Source organism: Pholcus phalangioides, unplaced genomic scaffold, assembly GCF_987345545.1.
Source record: "Pholcus phalangioides strain wild (caught in Gottingen) unplaced genomic scaffold, Ppha-v1.0 ptg000011l_1, whole genome shotgun sequence".
Classification (NCBI taxonomy): Eukaryota; Metazoa; Arthropoda; class Arachnida; order Araneae; family Pholcidae; genus Pholcus; species Pholcus phalangioides.
In genome coordinates, this window is record NW_028301604.1 from 59,275,772 (window position 1) to 59,286,963 (window position 11,192).

Below are 11,192 nucleotides of genomic sequence, written 5' to 3' on the forward strand. Positions count from 1 at the left end.
AAAAAAAAATGCTTATGTGGTTGTTTCCAGCAAATAGCAGTTCATTGCATGAATCTATGAAGATGGGGATTAATTATCAAATCAATTACTGCAGTTACCATAATATAAGCTCTACACCGAAAAGTGGTTTTTAAAATATGCTGCTATGAGAATACACAAGGTTATCTCATGAGTTCTTAATAAAAAAATTAATGATTATATAGTGCACATGAAGTCGAATAATATATACAACAGATCCAAGCACTGTATTCCATGTACAGAGTGGGCAAAAAGTCCATAGAAACTTTAAAAATTCATAAAAATCGGAAAAATAACCAAAATAAACTGTTTGCAGGGTTAGCATCGCTAGGTCACTGGATTTTTTTAAGACAGTTAAAAAACAGCCGATAGGTGGTGCTGACGTACACAAGTCAAAAAAAAATATGCAAATAACAAACAGAATGTGTTCCACATGACCACCACGGGATAACACATTGCAGGCAAGTCACAAATCCAGCAACGGCAGAGTGCAGCAGGTCCACAAACACGGTTTACAACGATGAACTGCTTGTGGATTAGGATCGCAAGTTCTTACAACCGTCTCATTTGCATATTTCCACTGAAGTCACTTGTACTAGCGCCACTTATTGGCTGTTTTTTTAGTTATTTTTATCCTGTCTTAAAAAAATTTCCGTGACCTAGCGATGCTAACCATGCAAACCGTTTTTTATCTTATTTTTCCGGTTTTTATTCATTTTTAAAGTTTCTACTGACTTTTTGCCCACCCTGTATTACGTGCCCTATAGTGATGTAATTATTTTTAGTTTTATAGTTCAGTCAAAAACTGATAAATTCAATGTGAAAAGAACTGGAAAAAAATTTAATTGCATATTTTAAATTTTTGAATCGACCATATTTGAATTAATGTCTGTTCTGTGTCTGACACACATGATGCTAGAGTCTGAAAGCTCTTATTAAGACTAAGGAGAGATATAAATACTTTACTCTAATTTGTAGTCTTCCCCCCCCTCCACAAAATGAGCGAAACGATATATATCTGGCCAATATTTATTGAGATAATTCATGCTAGAGTTATTGTTAAGGTTGGGATAATTTTTTGTAGGATTTTAGATAAAATATATATATATATATATACCCCACAATAATATATACCACCTAAAGTAAATAGATGGATAAAACCCATAATATACTGTCTGAGATCTGATGCGATTCATCCTTGGACTGTTCCAAGAGTAGGGGTGAGGGCAGATGCGGTTCCTAAGTGGTTTGAACCAAATAAATTTGTTTTTTAATCGAATTCACCATACTATCAGATTGGTCTCTCCAAAGAAAAAATTCTGGTCTTTTTTTTTACATCTTTACTTTACACTGCTCTTTACTATGGGTAAAAAATAACATTGTACAAGTAAAACATTCACTGGTGTACAGGCGGTACAAAATTATACAAAGTTTTCAAATGATTAACCTTTTACCGGCGGAATTAAGATTTGAATTGATTTTCTAATTTTTTTTCTGTTATTTCTTCTGATCCTTTAGTTTAGAGATATCAACCATAAAATTCATGGAAAAAAATCCTTGTATATTTTCTGGACTTGCCCGTGGTCATAGAAATAGTAGTGTATTTACAGGGGGGCGAATTTTGGATCATAGAAAGAGGGGAGAGAAAAACTTTTTTTTAAATTCCATGTGTCATTTCTATAGTAAATAATATATAAAGCATATACAGTCAAACCTCGTTAGTGCGTCACCCGGTTAATACGTCACTCCGCTTACCGGATCACTCTTTGGAAGTCCCAATTATCCTCGGGCAGGAACTGGCACAGCTATGGCCTACTCTGTTTAACGTCATATTTTTGCTCTCCCAAGAGTGACTCATTATCGAGGTTTGACTATATATATATATATATATTGTTTATTTTTTGTTTTTTTCACCACACAGACTGTCGTTCAAGTAAAAAAAAATATGATTGTCTAACCTTGCCAAATAGTATTGTCAAAAGTAGAGGTGGGAGGATGAGTAGGTGTCCAGTGAAGCAAAGCAGCACTCATTTCAGGTTACAACACCAATAAGGTGTTGGAAAAAAGACGAGTTTAGCTGACAGCTCCTAAACAAGGGGAGTATCTTCTTTGGAGGGGTGTCTATGGGGGTGTTTGTATCCAACACCTTCTAGAGTAGAAAGCCTCCACGTGACGTCATTGAGATCCGTCCTCGAAACCCCATCTTCCCTGTAAGAACGTTTTTCAGCAGCACCACACACTATAACGCCGATGTTATATGTATATTGACCCCACGTTGCTATTATATTTTTTCTTAATGGTATAGAAAAAGAGGTCGAATTAGTTAAGAATCAAGCGCTCGAATAGAAAAGTGTATAGTTGTAACTAGGGGGCTTCCGCTGTTGCAAATTCTACAATGTTAAAGAACAGAAAAGAATGAGATTCACACACACATCCATGGGCCCCAAAATGAAACCTGTAAACATGGAGCCCCAGACTTGGAAGCTTGTCGGACATCCCCCACTGTGAGTGCCATGAAAATTTTGTATTTGTATTCATTATACCAACGAATAAAATCCAGGGCCTCAACCAATTACCCGGGACACCATTTCGCATACTTTTAGTGGGGCCTCAGACTGGCTTTATCTCGGGCTTCCGCTGTTGCAAATTCTACAATGTTAAACAAAAAAATCAATGAGATTCATCCAGGGCCCCCCGAAATGGAACCTGTCAACTTTTCTACGGGGGCCCCGACCTGGAGGCGTGGGGGGAATGGAAGGGGGGGGGGGTAAAAAAGTTAGACTGAAATGGGAGGGGGCGGCAAAATTTGTATAGCCCACAGGCGGAAAAAACAAAAATACGGCTCTGCATAGAAACAACATTAAAATCAAAACGAAATTTTATTCTTCCTTAAAAATAGGTGATTTAAAACAAATTTATGGCATAAGTGCTGGAATGAATGAAATTTTTGTTTTTTGTAAATTAAGTTCCAATCTCATGTATTCGGGGGGGAAAATCAAGTGCTTTCGTGTGAGAAAAATATTTTTTAATCAATAAAACCGGTGTTCCCAATTGGGAACATTGGACATTAAAAGGTAAATTGCGCTGTTTCTTTATGTCTCAAAATTTTTGAGTGGTTATGTCCTTAAAAATGAATCACTTTTTATACATACCCCATGTGCTTAGGGTGGCCGTACGTCCCGGTTTTTCACGTATTTTCAATGAAGCCAACTTTAGACCTAAATTGGTGCGAGCCCAGACCGTTCCCCCCCCCCCTCCCATAAATTTTTTTTTGATTCAAGTGATAATATACCTCCACCTATTAATTGTAACAATGTTACAAATTTATTTTATTAATTATTTGGATTTTACCATCCGAAGCCATTGTCACTTGTCCCTACTCAAAGAGGGATCTTATCAAGACCAGCATCTAACATTAAATAAAATTTTTGAGTTTTCTTTTTTTTTTCACGCGCAAAGTAACAATTTGGAGGAGAGGAAAAAAATTATGTACGTGAAACGTCGTAACATTTCGTTCTGAAGTCGTTCTAATGGAACTAGATTATAACGTATGGCGTAAAGCCAGGTCGGAGCGGCGTACAATACTGGTCGTATTATCAGTTTATAGAGGATTAGCTTATTGTGAATGGAGAGCCTTGTATTTTTGTGACATTTCTTACTAAGCATGATCAAGGCTATTGTCGCCTTGCACACGACCTCAGCTGTTTGTTTGGCGAAGCTTAGCCGCTGGTCAATTATGACGCCAAGGTACTTAGTATAATTAACAGGGAAGATGGGCGTTCCCTGAACTGTGATGTGTGCATTAACGGGAAGGTCTCTTATTCGTGACCCACATGAAACTGTTTTTTCTGCATTTATTTGAACACGACTTCATAGACACCACTGTTCAACCTGTCTCACAAGTTCCTGTAAATTAGATAAAGCCTTGCATTGCATGGGGATTTTTCAACCACACAGAGGGCACTGTCATCAACATAAAGTACAGTGAGACCCCTGGGGCCACCAGAAAATCGTTCATGTGGAAATTGTGGAGTATCGGGCCCAGGGCACTTCCTTGAGCGATTGATGAACGAGTTGGAGGTTGAATCATTAATCTGTACTCGAAATATCCGCGAGGAAAGATAATGTCTCACAAATTTAATTATACTATCTGACATATTCATGCGAATTAGTTTGAGCAATAGCCCTTCGTGCCAAACTTTATCGAAAAATTTCTGGAGGTCAAAATATTCTATTGTTGCGGTGTCTCTGAAATTAAAAGCGTTCTCTACACACTCTGTGAATCTAAGAAGTTGTTGTAGAATGTTGACTAAAGGCTGAAACACACTAAACTGACGTGGCGTGATTTCACGTCATGTCAGAGACGTTGTGAATTCTGATTCATGGAAATTCTGGGACGTGGGAATTCCACGTCATATAATTTGTACGTCACAGAATTTCCATGAATAAGATTTCACAAATTCAACATCTTAGCGTGTTTCGGTCTTAATGCATCACACCAGTGTGCACACCGTATAATGTCCGATATGATCCCGCGCCATCTGACGTCACGTGGTTACACGTCACATCATAGTAGTGTGTATCCGCCTTAAGGAAGCTGTGTTGTTCAGTTCCTATGATTTTGTGTTCTTCAGTGTATTTATTGATGCGGACCGCTACTATTCTTTCGAAAAGTTTACCAAGGGCTCTTAAAAGTGATATGGGGCGCCAATTTTAGGCTGGTGGTTGTCTTGTCCAGCTTTTGGGATCACTTTGATTGTTGCAAGTTTCCAAACATTCGGAAAATAATTAAGTTGCGGAAGTTTGCTGAAAATTTTGATTATGTATTCAAGAACATTGTTCGAAAGATTTTTGGGTGTATTATTCTTCTAGAGGTGCTTAATAATTTTTGCACTTCATCGTTAGTTGTTGGGTAAAGGGCCGTAGGGAATTCAGGCCCAATTTCGACCTCTCTTTCGGTGGCAGAAATATGCTGTTGTGAAGTATTGGTACACTGTGTGAACTGGCGTCGTACATGTCTGCAAAAATCTAAACTTTGTCAGATTCATTATATGCTAGGCCATTAGGGCCATTGATAGGAAGTATTCTTGAGTGAGCTGGCTTACATATTTTATATACTTTATAAAGGGTCCCGTCTGAGCATTTGACCTCTTGAAGGAAGTTCATATACCTCTCATTCATGTATGCTTTAATTTCTCGAGAGGGTGTTCTTTTTAATTCTCGATATTTGTTATAAAAATATGAGTTCAGGGTTCTCTGCCATTTATGACGAAATTTATTTTTTCGCTTGATCATGTTTTTAATCTACTGAGGGATACTGAAAGAATTGTTGGTTGGAACTGTCCGTGACGAATCTGAAGCAGTTTTATTAATTAAAATTGCGAGAGATGTAATTTCTTCAATTTCAGTAATATTATCACTAATCGTTGACGGTAGGTCTCGCCTTTCAAGTTTGCACTGGAAAAGAGGGGGCCAATTCACTATATTTTTTTTATTTATATATGAAAGGGATGGCGAAATCTATATCGATAAATATTGAGTTGTGGTCTGGTGATAAAATCGGCTGAGTGTTAATTGCCATTGGGAATGAAAGATTTTTTGCGAGTGCTTATGTCTAGAACAACGGGGTCCTGGTTAGCTTGGTCTGGAAAATGTGTGTCAGTATCTGGTGCATAGGGCGTTATGCTTTTTGGAGGCAGAATCTCTCTAAGATCTTCCCTCGTCTGTTGGTTGTGTGTAAGTTGAACAAGTAGGATTTACAATTCAGATCACCACAGAAAATAGCCGAGTGCCAGTCAAAGAAGTGTGTGAAGAGAGGGATGTCAACAACATTAATCGGAGGTTTGTAGCAAACCCCTATTCTGATTCTCTGATTTCTAATCAGATCAATTATCTAATATCAATTGCCAGTGCCTCACATTGTGTGGAGTCTGGGAGTTGGAAGAGATCATAGAAGTTGTGTCGTTTTATGTAGACAGCTACACCGCCACCTCTACTGAATTTCCTATCTTTCCTGATGAAATCATAGTTAGCCACCTTGGCGGATTGAAATTGGCGTAACGAAGTTTGGCCCATTCCATTTAATTGGAGGCCCAATGTCCCGTATTTTTCTCGAGGAAATATTGTCCGCTTATGGTCATAGTAGCCAAAAGCCCTGTATAATTATTATTGTATTGTATTTATTAGGAAATATCGTCAGCCTATAGTTAACACAAAATCCACAGTTATCCGAGAGCCCTGTATAATTATTATTGTATTGTATTTAAATCCACAGTGTCTTTGTTCTACCCGTTAACAAAATATTTCATAAATAAATAAATGTTATTGTGACCTAGACCTGTTTTATGAATTTATCTAGTATTGTTTGGAATTATTAGTCAATTATACAAGGGATGGCCTTATAGTTGCATAAAGCCTCGTATAAACTAAAGAAAGAAGAACGCACCAGTTCGAGTTCCATAAATTTTTAGTTTCGCTTCTGAGTTCTGCTTAGTTTTGCTTCCTATGCTGTCAGGAGCGAGGTCCTCTTTAGCTGCCTTCATCAAAACATCATAGGGAAAGGGTTTTTAGATGCTCTAGTTGAGTTCCGGACTGTGTGTTCGAAAATGTCGAAGGAACGTATATGTAGTTTTAATGCGAAGCCTCATATACCGCCCCTAATAGCGACTGAGCATGACTGGACTTCAATCTAGGGGACCTCGAGATAAACCTGATTTTTTTCAGAAGAAACCTACACACCGTAGTTTACTGTGCAAAATTATTGTGACCATACATCCCGCTTTTAAAGCAGATTTTTCTGCCTTTTCATCCAGAATTATTTTACCGTTCTAAATGCCAGATAACTTAATCCTCAAAGCAGCATATTTTGGTGAGCCATCATCACTTATCCTGTAAAGATGATGTATAATTAGATAAATTTTAGTAAGAAATTTATTTCAAAGGTTTTTCTGGTACTCCAGGGACCGGACAAGTGAGAAGCCGAATTTTTCCTTTGCTTTCATTTGACCGTCCTGGATAGAAATACTAGGTGAGGGAGCCGAAAATGCACACTTGCCCCTTTTTGATAGAGTGCAGAAGGGGCCCTTGGACCCATTGTGGCTGCGTGGGGTGCCATTCAAGAGGGGTGCTATATCCGAGGTGAATGGGTGAAAAAAAAGATTCCTGGAACAAAAAAATCAAAGAAAATGATTTCTGTCCGCTCTGGAGGGGAGCCAAATCCGAGATGAAAGGGAGAAAAAAAAATTGAAAAAAGAAAAGGTTTTTTTTGTTAGGAATTGTTGGGATACAGTGTGAAGGAGGTATGGCCCTCACACACAATGGTTGGCCAGACAGGGCGTTAGACCGGGGACCCAGGACTCTATCCAATTATTTTTCTTTTTCTCTCTATAAATTTACTGTAGAAGCCCCCCCCCCTGAAAAATCTGGCTTGGGGCTCGCGAAAGATTCTAGCCTAGGGACCCCGAAGTAGGATGTAAGGGCCATGGAGGAAAGAATTCGCAGGAGGCTCAAAAAATAAGTTCCGCACGTGTAGAGATTTTGTTTCGCACCCCGCCCAGATATATTGCATTATTAGTACCAGGCCCTGTCTATTCCCTCAAGTTTTCTCATCTCCGTTGTCGAGGGTATGCGTGATGTCAAGTGAATTTTTACTTTGTGAAATTTTTAAAAATTTTTTAGTCTTCATTAAAGTCTACGCTGCCGTCCCTTACAATCTGCCGCCCGGGTGCATCGCACCCCTTTCACTCTCACTTAAGCCACCCCTGCCCATGGAGAAAAAAATGATATCTCTTAGCATGCGTCAACCAAGCGGCATAAGAATGCCGAAAAGGCCATAGCTTCAACGAAAACCATGAACTTTTTCATAGTGAGACAAAAAGATCATCTCGTGAAAGAAAAAATTGCAGCAAGCGAAGCTCTCACAGCTTTCTATACTGTTCGTCATGGACAGTTTCGTTCGAATGATTGTCTGTACGAGGAAATTGTACGAGACCAAATTTTCGTCCGTCCATACAAAATATGAAGCTATAATAGTGAATGTTTTATCGCCATACATACTAGACGAAGTGAAGCAGGACTTGAATAAAATCAAAAGTATCGCAATTAGTCAGGGGCGTAGCCAGAAATTTCGTTCGGGGGGGGGGACCACTTTCATTTTGGGGGGGGGGGGGAACCAAAGTGACAGAACAATGGATTTGGCCATCTTTTTCCCTTTTTTTCGGTCATTTTCTCACATTTCGGGGGGGGGGGGACCAGACCCCCAAGTCCCCCCCCCCTGGCTACGCCCTTGCAATTAGTATAGATGCATCGAACAAGCAGAACATCAAATTTTTTCCTATCATTGTGAGGTATTTCTTACCTACTCATAGGGCCGGACTTGGGGAGGTGCGAAAGGTGCGGTCGCACCGGGCCACAAAATTTCAGGGGCCGCAATTCTTCCAAAAGAAGTCCCTTTCTTTCTCAGCAGATGTTTTTGAAATTTTTGATTTAAATTTAATTTTTTCCCCATTGGATGTAAAAACTGAAGAATAATCGAGAATATTCATTTTTCTTTTAAATAATTTAATTTTTTTTACTAATTTTGTATATATTGTAAAATATAAAGCAGTTTTCATTGCTTGAAACATTTACAACAAAAAAAATTTTGGTATAATCACCTCCAATGACAACTTTTAGTTCGAGAATATTCTCAGAATATTCTCCAGGTCATGATGAGAGTTTTTAAAAGTTTATTTATAAAGACTTTAGAAAAAAAACCTTTAGATTAAAACCTTAAAAAATTATTTTAAAATTAGATAAATTTTCAGAAATAAGTTCACAACACAAAAGAAATTAAACCAAAGTTTATTGATAAAGGAAGCAATTCTTACACAATCACCTTCATTCTAAGACACAGAACTATTGTTTTCTTCAATGCACATGCACTTAAATTCTGTATTACTCACATTTCTTTATAAGTTGTGCAAAAATCAGCCCTGTGGGTTTAATTTTCTTGCTTTCAAACTTTAATATTGCGGTGTCTACAAACTTCAATATTCCCATCTTCTTGACTGGAAGAGAGCGGGGACAGAGAACATTCTCTCAAAGGACTACTATTATAAATTACTAGAGAATATTCTTATCGAAAATAATTATTCTCAAGTTATTTATGGAGATTATTTATTATGATACATGTTATTACATATATTCTTGATAATACTCTCTGGAAAGGTTTCGGTAACTGAAGAATATTCTCATCGAGGAGAATATTCAAGAATATTGTCTGGAAGGACTATTTTTAATAACTTCAGAATAATTCTTATTATTTTCTACAAGAATATTCCCCAGTAATTTATGAAAGTAGTCCTTCCAGAGAATATTCTTAAGGATATTATATGTAACTATATTATAAATAACAGGAGAATATTCTCATCAAGAACGTACAAGAATATTCTCAAGTTATTTATAATAGTAGTCCTACCTGAGAATATTCTCCGAAAGATTATTCTCGAGAATTTTACATCTCTAATCAAACTATGATTGATTGTGAAAGGAGGCTTTCAGTTAGAAGCCCCTGTATCATTTTTACTGTTATTAGGTATGCCATTAGCACACAGGAAAAGAGTATATGCTGGTGGTCACATTCTTTACCTATTGAAAAAATCTGGCCTTTCTTTCTGCCATTAAATAAATAACAGGGCTACATCAACCAAGGAAAACAAACATGCTTAGGGCATCAAACATGAGGGACACTACGAAGGAAAAACCCCCCATAATTTTTTTCCCATGACAACCTCTCCTCTCGTTGGAGTTACCATCTGGTCTGAAGGTACCAATAGTGCGCACAATGTGTAGTTTCATCCGGTGGTGCTTCCATTAGCAATAGTAGCCTGTGCCATGGAAATCTCTAGATGACGACTGCCCGGAGTAAGGCAGCTGCGCCGGTGGGACCTTGTCACGGGTGTCGGGACAGAGGAGAGTCGCACTCGCGGTGCTACCCAGACTTTGTCGAGCGGTGATGTGCCCGGCGATAGGGTGTTTGGATGTGGGGATGTGGTTGTGCTGCTTGGGGGTTGGCGGGGTGTTGATCCGAACCGGGTGTGCTTTCCCGGCCGGCTTGCCGGTTTCAGTTTTCTCCGGCACGGCCACAATCTCACGATCAATGATTTTTTTTCTCAATCGAATTACTCATTTTGTACAGCATCGACATTAGAGATATTTTGTTTCATGAACAGAGAGTTCATGTATAAAAACATTTAAGAGCACAAAGGTCTGGAAATTTAGGATGTAGGCTACGTTGCTTGCAGCCCCGATAGTTCATTCTCTGATGGAGAAAATGTGTTTGCCAACTGTTAAATAAATTATATCTGAGGTTTAGACTGATTGCAGCTAGAGTTGCTAATATTCGACAACCTATACAAGGGCGTCTTTTTGACTTTCAAGTTTGAATATTCACATATTGATATTACAATCTTGGATATTATTTGTGTCAAGAAATTCTTGGTTTCAAACAAGTAATAACATCGGAGTGCTCATATATAATGAATCCCACTTAAAGTGTTTTTCAAAAACTCGTCATAAAAAACGTTGTAGGTGGGAAACGCATTAAATGGGAAATTTCAAGTGTTAGTAAAAGTACTCACTGAGTGTGGTACTCAGCTAGAACTTTCCAAGTGGGAAGGTTCCAATGCATTTTATTTTTGTGAATCCCAGTACTTGATTCCTTTACTACTATTATTTACATTAGTTGAGCAAAAACAACAATAAAGGATTCGAAAAATAATCAAAGTTATCGAATTGTAACATATAAATATATAATAAATAATATATTTATATGTTATAAAGATTATAAAGATTATTACATATAATAAAGATGATGAAACACTTTAAAAGTATGTCAGAAATGTATGTCTGTTCAATATGATTTGAGCCACAATGAAGTGTAAGCAGGTGGACCACGCCAATTATCATTGGTCATTTATAAATTTTGACAAATTAATTAAAGCGCAACTTCCTCTCAATATATCATATTTGATTACGTTCTCAACTATCAACGCGTTTCTGAAATAAAATAAGTGTAAAAAATGAATTCCTGAACAATTTTTTCCCCTTCAAGATTTATGTTAGTAAATCTAAAAATTTAAAAGTTGGGGAGCGACTGCATAAAATTTTTTTGGAGGGCCCGCAAAATTCTTAAG